Here is a 19,528-nt window from a genome sequence, read left to right as displayed (position 1 = left end):
CTGTGCGTCATTTAGAACACGGCTAGCATAATAAATGACGTGCAGAAGCTTGTCATGCCTTTGTCCCAACACTGCACCAATGGCATGGTCACTGGCATCACACATCAACTCAAATGGTAAAGTCCAGTCTGGTGCAGAGATGATTGGTGCTGTAACCAATTTAGCTTTCAGAGTCTCAAATGCCTGCAGACACTCTTTATCAAAGATAAATGGCGTGTCAGTGATGACAAGTCATCATATACCCATTTTTCAAGCTAATTTCACTTGTTTTGTTAGCATTTATGCACTTTCTTGCATCCTAAGTTAGTGATTTGGAGTGAAAATGCATAACTTCTCTAAATCAAGCAACCACTATGAAATTAATGATAAATCATGAGGTTTAAGCTAATTTTAATTGCATTTTAATTGATTTATAAGCCTCTTGAATTTAGTGATGCTTTGAGTGGTTGTTTTGGTTTATTTTAGGTGAAGAAAAGAAAAGAAAATGGAAAGCGTGGCATAAAAAGTGTAGCCAAAGAAAGAAAAGCGTGGCCGAATCAAGAGGAGGCGTGCCGCATTATAATGGGGAAGCAACCTTGCCCTCCACAAGGGCAGAATGCCCTCTAGGAGGGCAGCATCAAGTAACCAAACCAAGACAAGGCAACCTTGCCCTGCCCACTCCAAGGGCAGAGCACAAAATGGTGCCTTGGAGCCAAGAGAAGCAAACTCTGCCCTGCCCTTGTGGAGAGCAGGATCGGGCACCTCAAGGAAAGAAATCCAAGGAAAAATAGCTCCCATGCATGCCACAAGGTTCGAACCAAGAACCATGAGGAAGCCAAGCCTTGAGACACACTAGCGTGCCAAGAAACCAAGAAAATAATTAGCGTGCATGCCTCCGCCCAGTTTCGAACACGGGCCATGAAGGAAGGATCATTGCCCTGCCCTTGGCGCGGGCAGGGCAGAATCATGAGTGTGCACACCATTTCTCAACCTGGCGCACGCACAACGCCCCCTGGCAGCACCATCCGAGCGCTCAACGCTCCCTGGCGCATCAACCCATTCCTGCCCTGCCCTTGGCGCGGGCAGGGAGCATCCACGCGTCAAATTGCTTCGCACGCACGCGCGCTCCTCAAATCTGGCATCATCCACGCATCAACGTGCAGCATGCGCACGCGCGCCTCTCAATCCTGGCAGCACCAAGCGCACGCACGCATCACGTTCTGGCGTAGCAGCTTTCCCGCCCTGCCCTTGGCGCGGGCAGGGCAGCCTCTGGCGCACCAAGGGCGCACCAAGCTTGCACCAACACGCATCATGGCTGCACCAATTGCTAGCCCAAGCATCAATTTTCTGCCCTGCCCTCCACAAGGGCAGGGCAGCCTCCTGGGAGTGGATTTTTTGGGCCAAAATTCAAATTAAAAATTAATTTGAATTCATTTCTTCACCAATCCAAAAGCCCATCCAAATCCCAAAATCCAAGAATAGAAAGTGTATAAATAGTAGTTAGTTTGATGTAAAAAAAAAAGAGAAGACCTTTAGCTACTTTTATGCTCACTTTTGAATTTTTACTTTTACCTTGGCTTTAGAATTTTCACTTTCACATTCCCTTGGAGCTTTGACTCTCTTGGAATTGTTCTTGAGAGAATTGGCCGAGACTTCAGAGGATCAAGGGAGAATTAATTGATCTCCTTCCTCAATTCCCTTGGGCAATTCTACTCTTCTGTCTTCTGAGTTGTGGATGTGTGAAATTGGGGAAATTCTGTCCCAATTCCCATTCTAGCTCTGTTTAAATTTGTTTGCTGCATAATTCACTTTCAATTCTGTTCTTCTATTGCTTCTTCTTTCATTTTCTGTCAATTGCTTAGCAACTTCAGATCTGGGAAGGAAATTGGGTTTTAGGCTCTGCTACCTAAGCCCTTGGGATCCTGAGATCACTTTTGGTTCTTCTGTGAACCTTTACTGCACTTTCATTTCCTTGCTGTTTAGATTTCTGTTTGCATCCAATTCAATTTCTGCTACCTTCATTACTGCAATTTACTTTTCCTTTGTTTAGATCTTGCAATCCCACTCCTTAATTCCCTTTTATCTTCTAGCAATTTATCTTTCTTGCCATTTAAGCTACTGCAATTTACCTTTCTTGCACTTTAAGTTTCAGTCATTTAATTTCTTGTTCCTTAAGTTTCTGCACTTTTACAATTCTTTCTTAAATTTACTGCCCATTTCCCTTTCCCCCTTTACATTTACTGTCATTTACTTTCTGTTAAACACAAATCACTCAACCAACACTTGATTTGCTTGACTAAACCACCCACTAAACTAAAATTGCTCAATCCTTCAATCCCTGTGGGATCGACCTCACTCTTGTGAGTTATTATTACTTGATGCGACCCGGTACACTTGCCGGTTAGATCTATGTGTTTAGAAAATTCGTTTTCCACAAAAACACCATCATGTTTTTGGCGCCGTTGCCGGGGATTGAAATAGATTGACAATGATTAAGTGAAGTGGAGGTCTAAATTAAGCACTTTTTCTTTTCTGTTATTCTAACTCCTACTAATACACTAACTGTTTGAATTTTTGCTTAAACTAACCAAAACCTCATTCTAGCAGTAGATTGAAGTTTTGTTAACTCTCTGGGTTTGTGTGTTTGTTGCTGTGTGTTTGTATGTCAGGTATAGGGAGATCCTCTCCTATCATTTCTGAAATTGATCCAAGGACTCTTCGGAGAATAAGAAGAGCAGAATGAGGGAAGAATATTGTTGGAGAAGAAGAAGAATCTGAGGAGGAATTCCAAGATATGGAAGGAGATACCAGTCAGCCAGGAGGAGGAGCCAACAATGACCAACAGAGAAGAGTCTTGGCTTCATACACATTTGCTAATGCCAAACATTGTGGGAGTAGCATTCTTCCTCCCAATGTCAATGCCAACAACTTTGAACTCAAGCCACAACTCATAACTCTGGTGCAAAACAATTGTTCTTTCGGAGGAGGACCTTTGGAGGATCCAAACCAACATTTGTCCACCTTTTTGAGAATCTGTGATACAGTGAAGACAAATGGTGTACCTCCTGATAGCTATAAGTTGCTTCTCTTCCCATTCTCTCTTAGAGATAAAGCAACTCAATGGCTAGAGACCTTTCCAAAAGAAAGCATCAACACTTGGGATGACTTGGTGAGCAAGTTCCTTGCCAAATTCTATCCACCTCAAAGAGTCCTAAGGTTGAAGACAGAGGTTCAAACCTTCACTCAATTGGAGGCCGAGAGCTTATATGAAGCATGGGAGAGATACAAGGCTCTATTGAGGAAGTGTCCACCAGAGATGTTCACTGAGTGGGACAAGCTACAAAACTTCTATGAAGGCCTTACTCTTAAAGCTCAAGAGGCTCTTGATCACTCTGCCGGAGGCTCTCTACAACTCATGAAAACCACAGAGGAAGCTCGAAACCTCATTGATATGGTGGCCAACAACCAATATTTCTTTGCTCATCAAAGACAACGCCAACCATCACAAAGAAGAGGAGTCATGGAGTTGGAAGGAGTTGATTCAATCTTAGCTCAAAACAAGATGATGCAGCAGCAAATCCAACAACAATTTGAGCAAATGGCTAAGAGGATTGATGGCTTGCAAGTGGCAGCAGTGAGCACCACAAGCCAACCTCCAAACACTTGGGTACAAAGTGAAGAAACTCAAGAGGAGCAACAACAAGAGCAGGTTCAATACTTGCACAACCAGAATCAGGGAACAAATGAAGTTTATGGAGAGACTTACAATCCATCTTGGAAGAATCATCCAAACCTCAGATGGGGAGACAATCACAATCAAAACCAACAACCATGGCAAAGAAACACAGGCCAAAACAATTGGAAAAACACAAACCACAACCCCCAGCCAACCACTAACCAAATTCATACAGAAAACCACAAAACAACTACCCAAATTCTAACCAATACCCACCCAATAACCACCCAACTAACCAAAACACTTATCCTCACCCATCAACACCCCAAAATCAACCCACCTCACAAGACTCACAGAGAATCACCCATCTAGAACAGCTCATGGAAAAACTGATGAAAAGCCAAGAACTAACCACCAAGAATCAAGAAGCTACCATGAAGAACTTAGAGAGGCAAATTGGCCAAATCTCTAAGAAGATCTCTGTTGAGAAACCATCAAGTTCACTACCTAGTGATACCATTCCCAACCCAAAGGAAGAATGCAAAGTGGTGCAACTGAGAAGTGGAAGGGTGTTAACAGATGGCAACCAAGGAGCAACCAAAGAGCTCATGGAAGATATCACTGAGCCAACAAAGAAGGATGAAGCCATTAACAAGGATAAGATAAGCAAGAATGCTCCAGAAAAACTCACAGAAGAAGATAACAAGCCACAGAATCTGAAGAAACGAAAGAAGATCATGGAGGAACCCATTCCAGAACAGCATCAAGTGGTGAAGAGCTCAACACCACCACTACCTTACCCACAAAGATTTCACAAGGAAAGAAAGGATCAGCACTTCCACAAATTTCTTGAGACTTTCAAGAAGTTGGAAATCAACATACCTTTGGCAGAGGCTTTAGAGCAAATGCCCCTGTATGCTAAGTTTCTAAAGGAGCTCATCAACAAGAAAAGGGATTGGAATGAGAAGGAAACGGTGATGCTTAGTGAAGAATGTAGTGCCGTGCTCCAAAAGGGAATCCCACCAAAACTCAAGGATCCAGGGAGTTTTGTAGTGCCATGCACTATAGGCAAACTATCCTTGGACAAGGCTCTTTGCGATCTTGGAGCTAGTATCAACTTAATGCCTTTGTCCATGATGAAGAAGTTGGCAATAGAAGAACTCAAACCCACCAAGATGTCACTAGTTATGGCAGACAGATCAATCAAGGTGCCAAATGGGATTGTGGAAAATTTGCTAGTAAAGGTTGGAAAGTTTATCTTCCCTGCAGATTTTGTAATCCTAGATACTGATGAGGAAGGCAACAATTCAATCATCTTGGGCAGACCATTTCTAGCAACTGCAAGAGCTATCATAGATGTGGAAAAAGGAGAAATGATTTTCAGAGTACACAATGAGCAAATGATTATCAATGTTTTTAAATCAATGCAACATCCGCCAGAGCAGGAAGATCATTTGAGAGTAGATATGATAGAGAGCCTAGTGGAAGAAATGCTAGACATTGATCAGCATGAGCAAGAAAAAGACAACCAGGAAAGAATGGAGGAACATGTAGCTGAGATCCTCATAAGCAAAGAAGTAGAACCAAGCAAGAAAGAAGAGGTGCAAAAGCAAGAACTGAAGCCATTACCTTCCCACCTCAAATATGCATTCCTTGGCACCTCAGAGAGCTTCCCAGTAATTATCAATTCGTCCTTGACAAAGAAGGAAGAAGGGGAGCTTCTTGATGTCCTCAGAGCTCACAAGGATGCTTTAGGATGGACCATTGATGATCTGAAAGGCATTAGCCCTACAATATGCATGCATAAGATTCTTTTGGAGGACAATTCCAAAGCAGTAATTCAACCTCAAAGAAGACTAAACCCTGCAATGAAGGAAGTCGTCCAGAAAGAAGTGATGAAATTGTGGAATGCAGGAATCATATATCCTATCTCTGATAGCTCATGGATAAGCCCAGTACAAGTAGTACCAAAGAAAGGAGGAATGACAGTCATTACTAATGAGAAGAATGAACTCATTCCCACCAGAACAGTGACAGGGTGGAGGATGTGTATTGACTATAGAAGATTGAATGATGCTACACGCAAAGATCACTTCCCACTTCCTTTCATTGATCAAATGCTTGAGAGGTTGGCTGGCCATGCTTATTATTGCTTCTTGGATGGATATTCGGGGTACAATCAGATAGTGGTGGATCCAAAGGACCAAGAAAAGACTTCATTCACATGCCCAGTTGGTGTTTTTGCTTATAGAAGAATGCCATTTGGATTGTGCAATGCTCCAGCCACTTTTCAAAGGTGTATGCTTTCTATTTTCTCAGATATGGTTGAAAAATTTTTAGAAGTTTTCATGGATGACTTCTCTGTTTTTGGTGATACTTTCACTACTTGCTTAAACCATCTAACTCTTGTCTTGAAACGATGCCAAGAAACTAATTTGGTTTTGAACTGGGAAAAGTGCCATTTCATGGTACCTGAGGGGATTGTTCTTGGTCATAAAGTTTCAAGAAGAGGAATAGAGGTTGACAAGGCAAAAGTGGAAATAATAGAAAAACTCCCTCCACCAACTAATGTGAAATCTGTTAGAAGTTTCTTGGGGCATGCAGGTTTTTATAGAAGGTTTATCAAAGACTTTTCTAAAATAGCCAAACCTTTGAGCAATCTTTTGATGATTGATCAACCTTTTATTTTTGATAAAGATTGTCAGCATGCTTTTGAGACTTTAAAACAGAAACTCACAACAGCACCAATTATCACACCCCCTGATTGGGACTTACCATTTGAACTCATGTGTGATGCAAGTGAAATTGCAATTGGTGCTGTACTTGGGCAGAAGAAGGGAAACTTGCATCATGTCATATATTATGCAAGTAAAGTATTGAATGAAGCTCAAAAAAATTACACCACAACAGAGAAGGAATTGCTAGCTGTAGTCTATGCATTTGATAAGTTTAGATCATATTTGATAGGATCTAAAATTGTGGTTTATACTGATCATGCTGCTCTCAAGTATTTGATGTCAAAACAGGATGCTAAACCAAGACTTATCAGATGGATTTTACTCCTACAAGAATTTGACATTGAGGTAAAGGACAGGAAAGGCACTGAAAATCTAGTTGCTGATCATTTGTCAAGGCTGCCACCAGAAACAATTCAAAAGGCCTCAGTACCTGTGAATGAAAGCTTCCCAGATGAACATCTCATGCAAATCCAACAAACACCATGGTTTGCTGATATAGCAAACTACAAAGTAGGGAGAAAAATACCACATGAATTCACCAAGCAACAAGTGAGGAAACTAATCAATGAAGCAAAGAAGTTCTTATGGGATGAACCCTATTTGTTCAGAAGGTGTTCTGATGGAATAATCAGGAGATGTATTCCTGAGAATGAAACAAGAGATATATTATGGCATTGCCATGGCTCAGCCTATGGTGGACACTTTGGTCCAGAAAGAACAGCAGCAAAGGTATTACAAAGTGGTTTCTATTGGCCAACCATCTTCAAAGATGCCAGGGAATTTGTCCACCAATGCAATGAATGCCAAAGATCAGGAGGACTAACAAAAAGGAATGAGATGCCACAGAGCTTCATTTTGGAAGTAGAATTGTTTGATCTATGGGGCATTGATTTCATGGGACCTTTTCCCCCTTCTCATTCATTCAGATATATCTTGGTAGCAGTAGAGTATGTTTCAAAATGGGTGGAAGCCATAGCCACAACTACCTGTGATGCACAAGTTGTTCTTCAATTCCTGAAGAAGCACATCTTTACTAGATATGGAGTACCCAAGGGTCTCATCAGTGATGGTGGTGGCCATTTTTGTAATAGACAGATGGAGAAACTCCTCCACAAATATGGAGTTATTCATAAGGTAGCCACACCATATCATCCCCAAACCAATGGCCAAGCAGAATTAGCAAACAGGGAACTAAAGAAGATCCTAGAAAAAACAGTTGGTAGCACAAGAAAGGATTGGGCTAGGAAGTTGGAAGATGCACTTTGGGCATATAGAACAGCTTTTAAAACTCCTATTGGGAAGTCTCTATTCCAACTGTTGTATGGCAAAGCTTGTCATCTCCCTGTAGAGCTTGAGCACAAAGCCTTTTGGGCCACCAAACTTCTAAATTTGGATTCTGAAGCAGCAGGAGAGAAAAGATTGTTGCAGCTGAATGAGCTAGATGAGTTTAGGTTGGAAGCTTATGAAAATACCAAGATATACAAGGAGAAAGCTAAGAGATGGCATGACAGGAAGATTTTAAAGAAAGAATTCAAACCTGGACAACAAGTTCTCTTGTATAACTCACGGCTCAAGATATTCCCTGGCAAGCTTAAATCTAAATGGACTGGTCCATATTTGGTAACTAAGGTTTTTCCTTATGGGAGCATCGAATTATTAGATGAAGCAACAAAGCATCAGTTTACTGCAAATGGTCATAGAGCAAAATTGTACCTAGGAGGGCAATGGAACAAAGAGAAGGAGGTCCAGAACCTGAATCCCTCTTGAAGCAAAAATGAAGATGTCAAGCTAATGACAATAAAAGAGTGCTTGTTGGGAGGCAACCCAACCTGAGGTAGTTTCTTTTCATAACTTTTCAATAAAAATGTTGAGTAATTGGTATGGATTGCAAGGAGCTAAGTTTGGTGTTGCACACCAAAACAATTTGAGGAAGAATGAAAACTTCTAAGTTTGGTGTTCCACCAAAAATATCATCTAATACATTCTCACTTCTTGCATGATTCTAACTCCAAGCAATCAACCACATTACTCAACTGTTAAATTGTTTTCTAGCTTTAATTCCATTAACCGTTAGCAAGGATACATGGTTTCAAATATGGTTAACTTTGTACATCTGAGACAGTGGCAAAACAATTAAGTTTGGTGTTCACACACCAAAACAAATCCTGAAACCACACTCAGTTATGCTTACTAACCATATGATCAAGGGCTTGAGAAGCAAGCAACTTTGAGGATTATGCAGGACATGAATCAATAATTGAAGACACTATGCATTTTAACTCAAAAGGGAACATATCAGAAAGAAAAATCAAAGGGCTGCAACTACAAAGGTTGTATCTGAACTTAATCCTTGCTGCTGTGTATTGTTTCGAACATAGAAACCATTGTATGCCTTGCTAAAGAGTTTATCTAGTTGCAAGTGAAATTGTTTGGAAAAATGATGAGTCTGCATAATGCTTGTATCCATCACTTAGCTTGAAAATTGCTTTGTTTCCCATATGCTTGAATAAAAGAGTTTGGTTTGAATTGAAAAGAGAAAAATCCAATGTTGCATGAGTATGAATGGAAGTTGGTGGTGGCACATGTGTTTGATTAAATGTATAACTCATGAAATAAATGTTGCATGATATCATTCTCATTCAATTATAAGTTAGCTTGCTGTTACATAGACCTTTATCAATAATGAAGCACCCTTGGTAACAAAAACAGAAAGAAAAGGAAGAAAGAAAAAGCCAAAATGGCAAGAAAAACAAAGAATAAAGGTTGGACACCAATGGTTTGGACCCTAGGACAAATGCCTGTAGCGTTCTTGTACTGGGATCTGCTTGGATGAGTAAATTCTAAGGGGTATTTTGAAACCCGGTCACTTAGATCAACTGATTTGGGATGGCCAATTGAAAATCCACAATAAAGAGAAACTTAGATACAAAGCACTTAGTGATCCAAAGAGATGCTGGGCATCAATGATCCTAGGAAGAATTAGTGAGCTAAGTGTCTGTGGTGGAAAGATGTTGAGCAAAATAAAAGAAAATGAAGCCAAAGGCTAAGCTGCAACATTTAACACCAAACCTCTAAAAAAATAAAAAGCTTGTTAAAGCATCATAAGCCAAAAAGAAGTTAGCAAGGGAGTGATCAAAAGGAGAGTCTTATAACAGCAAGTTTAGCAAACCTTGGATGCAAAATGTGTATTATGCAGCAGCAACAATAAGTGAGTATCATTGTCTGCATAAATGCCCCATAAATTGAAGTTCTGCTATCTGCATAATAAGGATTTGTGTTCTTTTCTTATTCATAGCATTTACTCTTAGTTTTGATGCTTGCTTGGGGACAAGCAAGGTTTAAGTTTGGTGTTGTGATGACAAGTCATCATATACCCATTTTTCAAGCTAATTTCACTTGTTTTGTTAGCATTTATGCACTTTCTTGCATCCTAAGTTAGTGATTTGGAGTGAAAATGCATAACTTCTCTAAATCAAGCAACCACTATGAAATTAATGATAAATCATGAGGTTTAAGCTAATTTTAATTGCATTTTAATTGATTTATAAGCCTCTTGAATTTAGTGATGCTTTGAGTGGTTGTTTTGGTTTATTTTAGGTGAAGAAAAGAAAAGAAAATGGAAAGCGTGGCATAAAAAGTGTAGCCAAAGAAAGAAAAGCATGGCCGAATCAAGAGGAGGCGTGCCGCATTATAATGGGGAAGCAACCTTGCCCTCCACAAGGGCAGAATGCCCTCTAGGAGGGCAGCATCAAGTAACCAAACCAAGACAAGGCAACCTTGCCCTGCCCACTCCAAGGGCAGAGCACAAAATGGTGCCTTGGAGCCAAGAGAAGCAAACTCTGCCCTGCCCTTGTGGAGAGCAGGATCGGGCACCTCAAGGAAAGAAATCCAAGGAAAAATAGCTCCCATGCATGCCACAAGGTTCGAACCAAGAACCATGAGGAAGCCAAGCCTTGAGACACACTAGCGTGCCAAGAAACCAAGAAAATAATTAGCGTGCATGCCTCCGCCCAGTTTCGAACACGGGCCATGAAGGAAGGATCATTGCCCTGCCCTTGGCGTGGGCAGGGCAGAATCATGAGTGTGCGCACCATTTCTCAACCTGGCGCACGCACAACGCCCCCTGGCAGCACCATCCGAGCGCTCAACGCTCCCTGGCGCATCAACCCATTCCTGCCCTGCCCTTGGCGCGGGCAGGGAGCATCCACGCGTCAAATTGCTTCGCGCGCACGCGCGCTCCTCAAATCTGGCATCATCCACGCATCAACGTGCAGCACGCGCACGCGCGCCTCTCAATCCTGGCAGCACCAAGCGCACGCACGCATCACGTTCTGGCGTAGCAGCTTTCCCGCCCTGCCCTTGGCGCGGGCAGGGTAGCCTCTGGCGCACCAAGGGCGCACCAAACTTGCACCAACACGCATCATGGCCGCACCAATTGCTAGCCCAAGCATCAATTTTCTGCCCTGCCCTCCACAAGGGCAGGGCAGCCTCCTGGGAGTGGATTTTTTGGGCCAAAATTCAAATTAAAAATTAATTTGAATTCATTTCTTCACCAATCCAAAAGCCCATCCAAATCCCAAAATCCAAGAATAGAAAGTGTATAAATAGTAGTTAGTTTGATGTAAAAAAAAAAGAGAAGACCTTTAGCTACTTTTATGCTCACTTTTGAATTTTTACTTTTACCTTGGCTTTAGAATTTTCACTTTCACATTCCCTTGGAGCTTTGACTCTCTTGGAATTGTTCTTGAGAGAATTGGCCGAGACTTCAGAGGATCAAGGGAGAATTGATTGATCTCCTTCCTCAATTCCCTTGGGCAATTCTACTCTTCTGTCTTCTGAGTTGTGGATGTGTGAAATTGGGGAAATTCTGTCCCAATTCCCATTCTAGCTCTGTTTAAATTTGTTTGCTGCATAATTCACTTTCAATTCTGTTCTTCTATTGCTTCTTCTTTCATTTTCTGTCAATTGCTTAGCAACTTCAGATCTGGGAAGGAAATTGGGTTTTAGGCTCTACTACCTAAGCCCTTGGGATCCTGAGATCACTTTTGGTTCTTCTGTGAACCTTTACTGCACTTTCATTTCCTTGCTGTTTAGATTTCTGTTTGCATCCAATTCAATTTCTGCTACCTTCATTACTGCAATTTACTTTTCCTTTGTTTAGATCTTGCAATCCCACTCCTTAATTCCCTTTTATCTTCTAGCAATTTATCTTTCTTGCCATTTAAGCTACTGCAATTTACCTTTCTTGCACTTTAAGTTTCAGTCATTTAATTTCTTGTTCCTTAAGTTTCTGCACTTTTACAATTCTGTTCTTAAATTTACTGCCCATTTCCCTTTCCCCCTTTACATTTACTGTCATTTACTTTCTGTTAAACACAAATCACTCAACCAACACTTGATTTGCTTGACTAAACCACCCAATAAACTAAAATTGCTCAATCCTTCAATCCCTGTGGGATCGACCTCACTCTTGTGAGTTATTATTACTTGATGCGACCCGGTACACTTGCCGGTTAGATCTATGTGTTTGGAAAATTCGTTTTTCACAAAAACACCATCAGTCAGCAGCTAGCAGGTTGCTCAGAGGTTTGGCGATTTTTGAAAAATCCTTTATAAACCTCCTATAGAATCCTGCATGCCCCAGAAAGCTTCTGATTGCCTTAACATTAGCAGGTGGTGGCAATTTTTCAATTACTTCTACTTTAGCTTGGTCCACCTCTATCCCCTTGTTCGAAATTTTGTGCCCAAGGACAATTCCTTCAGTCACCATAAAGTGACTTTTTTCCCAGTTTAAAACCAGGTTAGTCTCTTGGCATCTTTTCAGAACAAGTGCTAAATGGTTAAGGCAGGAGCTGAATGAGTCTCCAAATACTGAAAAGTCATCCATGAAGACTTCCAGGAATTTTTCCACCATATCAGAGAAAATTGAGAGCATGCACCTCTGAAAAGTTGCAGGTGCATTGCACAGGCCAAATGGCATCCTTCTGTATGCAAATACTCCGGATGGGCAGGTGAATGTCGTTTTCTCCTAATCCTGGGGATCTACTGCAATCTGATTATAACCTGAATATCCATCCAGGAAGCAGTAGTATTCATGACCTGCTAGTCTTTCTAGCATCTGGTCTATGAATGGTAAAGGAAAATGATCCTTTCTGGTGGCTGTATTGAGCCTTCTATAATCAATGCACATACGCCACCCTGTAACTGTTCTTGTAGGAACCAGTTCATTTTTTTCATTATGAACCACTGTCATGCCACCTTTCTTAGGGACAACTTCGACAGGGCTCACCCAGGGGCTGTCAGAAATAGGATAGATAATCCCAGCCTCTAGTAATTTAGTGACCTCCTTTTGCACCACTTCCTTCATGGCTGGGTTCAGCCGCCTTTGTGGTTGGACCACAGGTTTGGCGTCACCTTCCAATAGGATTTTGTGCATGCATCTGGCTGGGCTAATGCCCTTAAGATCACTGATGGACCACCCAAGAGCTGTCTTGTGTGTCCTTAGCACTTGAATTAGTGCTTCCTCTTCCTGTGGCTCTAAGGTAGAGCTTATGATTACAGGAAAGGTATCACCTTCTCCCAGAAATGCATATTTCAGGGATGGTGGTAATGGTTTGAGCTCGGGTTTAGGAGGTTTCTCCTCTTCCTGAGGGATTTTCAGAGGTTCCACTATTTTCTCTGACTCCTCCAGATCAGGCTGGACGTCTTTAAAGATGTCTTCTAGCTCTGATTCGGGGCTCTCAGCCATATTGACCTCTCTTACCAGAGAGTCAATAATATCAACACTCATGCAGTCATTTGGGGTGTCTGGGTGTTGCATTGCTTTGACAACATTCAACTTGAACTCTTCCTCATTGACTCTCAAGGTTACTTCCCCTTTTTGGACATCAATGAGGGTTCGGCCAGTTGCTAGGAAAGGCCTTCCTAGAATGAGAGTTGCATTCTTGTGCTCCTCCATTTCCAGCACCACAAAGTCAGTAGGAAAGGCGAATGGCCCAACCTTGACAATCATGTCTTCAATCACGCCTGATGGGTATTTAATGGACCCATCAGCAAGTTGAAGACATATCCTGGTTGGTTTAATTTCTTCAGTTAAACCAAGCTTTCTGATAGTAGATGCAGGTATTAAGTTGATACTTGCCCCAAGATCACATAAAGCTTGCTTGGTACAATTACCTTCTAATGTGCATGGTATCATAAAGCTCCCAGGATCTTTAAGCTTCTCGGGTAAGCTTTTCAGAATGACTGCACTGCATTCTTCAGTGAGGTAGACTTTTTCAGTTTCCCTCCAATCCTTCTTATGACTTAAGATTTCTTTCATGAACTTAGCATAAGAGGGTATTTGCTCAAGTGCTTCTGCAAACGGAATCTTTATTTCAAGAGTCCTGAGATAGTCTGCAAAGCGAGCAAATTGCTTATCCTATTCCGCTTGGCGGAGTTTTTGAGGATAAGGCATTTTGGCTTTGTATTCCTCAACCTTAGTTGCTGCAGGTTTATTACCTACAGAAGTGGGTTGGGAAGCCTTTTTAGAAAGGTCAGCACTTGTATGTGACTGATTCCCCACTGGCATTTGAATGCCAGTGGTGGGAGCTGGAGTGGCGTTAGACGCCATTTCCTTGTTTGTTACTGGCGTTTGAACGCCAGAACTATGCTCCCTTTGGGCGTTCAACGCCGGATTCATGCTTGTTTCTGGCGTTGAACGCCAGGAATGAGCATGATCTGGGCGTTCAGCGCCAGCTTTGTTCCTCTCTGGGCTCTGATTGTCCTCAGAGGGATTTTGAGTATCCTCTTGTTCATTTCTTGGTTTCCTGCTGCTTTGAAGTGAGGTATTTAATGTTTTCCCACTTCTTAATTGAACTGCTTGGCATTCTTCTGTTATTTGTTTTGACAGTTGCTTTTCTGTCTGCTTTAATTGCACTTCCATGTTCCTGTTAGCCATTCTTGTTTCCTGTAATATTTCCTTGAATTCGGCTAGCTGCTGAGTTAGAAAATCTAATTGCTGATTGAATTCATTAGCCTGATCCACTGGACTGAGTTCTGCAGTTACTGTTTTAGCTTCTTCTTTCATAGAGGATTCACTGCTTAGGTACAGATGCTGATTTCTGGCCACTGTATCAATAAGCTCTTGAGCTTCTTCAATTGTTTTTCTCATATGTATAGATCCACCAGCTGAGTGGTCTAGAGAAATCTGAGCTTTTTCTGTAAGCCCATAGTAGAAGATGTCTAATTGCACCCATTCTGAAAACATTTCAGAGGGGCATTTTCTTAGCATCTCTCTGTATCTCTCCCAAGCATCATAAAGAGATTCATTATCTCCTGTTTGAAGCCTTGGATGTTTAGCCTTAGCTGTGTCATCCGTTTGGGAGGGAAATAGTGATTCAGGAATTTTTCTGACAGCTGTTTCCATGTTTTTATGCTGTTCTTAGGCTGGTTATTTAACCACCTCTTAGCTTGATCTTTTACAGCAAATGGAAACAGTAATAGTCTGTAGACATCCTGATCTACTTCCTTATCATGTACTGTATCAGCAATTTGCAGAAATTGTGCCAGAAACTCTGTAGGTTCTTCATGTGGAAGACCAGAATACTGGCAGTTTTGCTGCACCATGATAATGAGCTGAGGATTCAGCTCAAAGCTACTAACTCCAATGGAGGGTATACAGATACTACTCCCATATGAAGCAGTAGTGGGGTTAGCATATGACCCCAAAGTCCTCTTGGACTGTTCATTCCCACTTGCTTCCATACTAGATCACAAGGGATAATTTATATGTTGATTTTATTTATTTTATAAAAGTGGAATAAATAAAACGAAATATATAAAAAAAATATTTTGAAAATATTTTGTGAAAATTTTTTTTTTCGAAAAATTTGAAATTGAAAATTGAATTTTATATTAAAAATTTCGAAAAAGTAGTTTTAAAATTGGTTAGAAAATAAAATTTTTTTTTTGAATTTTGAATTTTATGATGAAAGAGAAAAACACACAAAAGACACAAGATTTAAAATTTTTAGATTTAGTGCTCCTTATTTTCGAAAATTTTTGGAGGGAAAAACACCAAGGAACACCAAACTTAAAAATTTTAAGATCAAGACACAAGAAAAATTCAAGAACACCTTGAAGATTCACAAGAACACCAAGAACAAAAGAAAGAACACCAAACTTAAAATTTTTAGAAAACTTTAAGAAAATTTTCGAAAATTATAAAGAGATTAACAAGAAAACACCAAACTTAAAGTTTGGCACAAGATTCAATCCAAGAAAAATTATTCTTTTGAAAAAGGTTCCGAAGGGTATAACCAATTATCAAGAACAACTTAAAGATCAAGGAAGAACCAAGAACACCAACACGAAATTTTCAAAGAAAATATAAAATATGCAATTAACACCAAACTTAGAACAAGACACTAAACTCACGAAAATTTAACAATTAATTAAGAAAAATAATAAATTTTGAAAAGAAATTTTTGAAAAGGAAACTATCCTATCAAGATTTGATGACTCTATAACAATAAAAATAAAAATAAAATATTCCTAATCTAAGAAATAAAATAAGCCTTCAATTGTCCAAACTCAATAATCCCCGGCAACGGCGCCAAAAACTTGGTGCACGAATTTGTGATTCGCACAACTAACCAGCAAGTGCACTGGGTCGTCCAAGTAATACCTTACGTGAGTAAGGGTCGATCCCACGGAGATTATTGGCTTGAAGCAATTAATGTTTATTTTATTTGTCTTAGTCAGGATGTCAACAAAATTGTTTGGATTACTTGAACAATAGAGTTACTTGTTTATAAAGGATTGTGGAATATGTTACTTGTTGTGCAGTAATGGAGAATATGTTGGAGTTTTGGAGATGCTTTGTCCTTTGACTTCAACTCTTCCTTGAAATCCTCTTCTCGCACGCAGATTCCTTCCATGGCAAGCTCTATGTAGGGTGTCACCGTTGTCAGTGGCTACTTCCCATCCTCTCAGTGAAAACGTTCCTATGCTCTGTCACAGCACGGCTAATCATCTGTCGGTTCTCAATCAGGTTGGAATAGAATCCATTGATTCTTTTGCGTCTGTCACTACGCCCAGCCCTCAGGAGTTTGAAGCACGTCACAGTCATTCAATCCCGGAATCCTACTCGGAATACCACAGACAAGGTTTAGACTTTTCGGATTCTCATGAATGCCGCCATCAATCCGGCCTATACCACGAAGATTCTGTTGGGGAATCTAAGAGATATTCATTCAGTCTGATGTAGAACGGAGGTGGTTGTCAGGCACACGTTCATGGATTGAGGAAGGTGATGAGTGTCACGGATCATCACCTTCTTCACAATTAAGCGCGAATAAACATCTTAGATAAGAACAAGCGTGTTTGAATGGAAAACAAAGGAATTGTATTAAATCATCGAGACGCTGCAGAGCTCCTCACCCCCAACAATGGAGTTTAGAGACTCATGCCGTCAAAAGTATGTAATTCAGATCTGAAAATGTCATGAGGTACAAGATAAGTCTCTAAAAGTTGTTTAAATAGTAAACTAGTAACCTAGGTTTACAGAAAATGAGTAAACTAAGATAATTGGTGCAGAAATCCACTTCTGGGGCCCACTTGGTGTGTGCTGGGGCTGAGATTAAAGCTATCCACGAGTAGAGGCCTTTCTTGGCGTTAAACTCCAGGTTATGACGTGTTTTGGGCGTTCAACTCCGGATCATGACGTTTTTCTGGCGTTTAACTCCAGACAGCAACATGTACTTGGCGTTCAACGCCAAGTTACGTCGTCTATTCTCGTGCAAAGTATGGACTATTATATATTGCTGGAAAGCCCTGGATGTCTACTTTCCAACGCCGTTGAGAGCGCGCCATTTGGACTCCTGTAGCTCCAGAAAATCCATTTCGAGTGCAGGGAGGTCAGGATCCAACAGCATCAGCAGTCCTTTTTCAGCCTCAGTCAGATTTTTGCTCAGCTCCCTCAATTTCAGCCAGAAAATACCTGAAATTACAGAAAAATACACACACTCATAGTAAAGTCCAGAAATATGATTTTGCTTAAAAACTAATAAAATTCTATTAAAAACTAATTAAAACATACTAAAATCTACATGAAATTACCCCCAAAAAGCGTATAAAATATCCACTCATCACTTCTTCCACACCTTCTTTCAAGATTTCTGGCTCCTTTTCTGAGGGTCTGATTCCTTCTTCTTCTGAGACTTCCTTCAATATGGTGATGGCCTTGCATTCTTCCCATCTCACTCCCTTTTGTTCCCCTTTAGGATTCTTTTCTGTGTCACTAGGGAACACTGCAGTTGACTTGGGGGCCTGTTGAGATAGCTCTCCTACTCGAGACTCCATCCACTTGAGTTTTTCACCATGGTTCCTTAAGGTCGATCTCACATCTTCCCTAAAGCTTTTCAACTCATTTATGTCCTGACCCATGTTTGCTAGTATTCCTTCTATCCTGTTTAATTGATCTTGAAATTGTTGGTTCGGATTGGATTGGGCAGGTTGATTATTTTGGCCATGATATGGTGGTTGGGAGTAAGTGTTTTGTGTGGCTTGGTATGATCTTTGGTTGGAGTTTTGGTATGTGGAATTGTTATGTTGGTTGTGGTTGTAAGGTTTGTGGGTTTGTGGTTGGGTTTGCTGGTTTCCCCACCCAAAGTTTGGGTGGTTTTTCCATCCTGGGTTGTAAGTGTTGGAATGTGGATCATATGATTGCTTTTGTTGGTTTCCCACATAGTTGGCCTCTTCCCAATCACCTCCTTCAATGCTTACTTCCTCTTGATCTTGTGTGTGTATTGCAGCCACTTGCTTTGTGTCTAATTTCCGGGTGAGTTCTGCTAGTTGCTTGGCAAACACCTTGTTTTGGGCTAGAATTGTATCAACATGGTTCAGCTCCATGACTCCCTTAGTGTTGTGCTTCTCTGAAGCATAGTAGTACTCATTCTCAGCCACTGTCTCAATCACTTCAATGGCTTCTTCTACAGTCTTTTTCCTGTTCAATGAACCTCCTGATGAATGGTCTACAGCCTTCCTTGATTCATAAGAAAGTCCATCATAGAAAATATGCAATTACACCCAGTCATGGAACATGTCTGGTGGGCATTTCCTTGTCAATTCTTTGAACCTCTCCCATGCCTCGTAGAGCATCTCACCATCCTGTTGTCTGAAAGTCTGGACCTCAGATCGAAGCCTATTGACCTTTTGTGGGGGGTAGAAACGTGCCAGAAACTTGCTCTCCACCTCATCCCAGGTTGTTAGGCTTCCCCTTGGGAATGATTCCAGCCACTTAGCTGCCTTGTCCCTAAGTGAAAATGGGAACAAGAGCAGTTTATAGGCATCTTCCTGGACTCCATTGGACTTCACAGTGTCGCAAATTCTCAGGAATTTTGTGAGATGTTGGTTTGGGTCTTCATTAGCACTCCCACCAAATGAACAATGATCCTCCACCAGTGATATTAGCTGTGGTTTGAGTTCAAAATTGTTGGCCTGAATGGGTGGTTTTTGCATGCTGCTACCACAATTCCCAGAGGTTGGGTTTATGTATGAACCAAGAACCCTCCTCTCAGGAATGGCATTGTTTCCTTCAGCCCTCTCATGGTTGTGAACTTCTCTATCCATGTTGAGATCTAGAGCTTCCTCAAAATTGTCCTCAGATTTTCCTTCAGATTCTTCTTCTCTCAGTACTCTCTTCCCTCTTGCTTCCCTTCTAAGTCTATGAAGGGTCCTCTCTGGTTCGGTATATGGAGGAGTTGATGTCTCTCCTCTCCTACCTGTCATACAAGAACACACCACAAGCAACAAACAAGTGGAATACTCTTGGTTAATGGAAGAGTATGGTTAGAGCAGTTGAGGAATTAATTCAAATAGTTAGTGGGTCAGTGAGTTAGTTGCTTGAATTGAAAGGCATAAGAAAGAAAAAGCAATTAACAGAGTGTAGAAATTGAAATTCAACAAGTAACTTGAACTAAATTAACAAAACAAGAAAAATGCTCAATCTAGTTAACTTCCAATTTGAGAATTGTCAATCGAAAACCAATCCCCGACAACGGCGCCATAAACTTGATGTGCATAAACTTGATATGCTACGATTTAGGAAATTGCACGAACGGCAAAATTCCTTCCGGCAAGTGCACCGATTATC

At 41.0% G+C, this 19,528-nt stretch overlaps 1 non-coding gene across 1 annotated transcript; it reads left to right on the top strand.

Annotated features, from left to right (window-relative positions):
* The first annotated feature begins 18,475 nt into the window (after positions 1 to 18,475).
* On the top strand, positions 18,476 to 18,579 carry LOC130984387 (small nucleolar RNA R71). Its single transcript, XR_009088325.1, has one exon. It is a non-coding gene; the product is annotated as a small nucleolar RNA R71 (small nucleolar RNA).
* The last annotated feature ends 949 nt before the right edge of the window (positions 18,580 to 19,528 follow it).

Source organism: Arachis stenosperma, chromosome 5 (genome assembly GCF_014773155.1).
Source record: "Arachis stenosperma cultivar V10309 chromosome 5, arast.V10309.gnm1.PFL2, whole genome shotgun sequence".
In the NCBI taxonomy this organism is placed as follows: Eukaryota; Viridiplantae; Streptophyta; class Magnoliopsida; order Fabales; family Fabaceae; genus Arachis; species Arachis stenosperma.
Note: the sequence above shows the minus strand (reverse complement) of the source record. Positions and strands in the feature narration are given on the sequence as shown.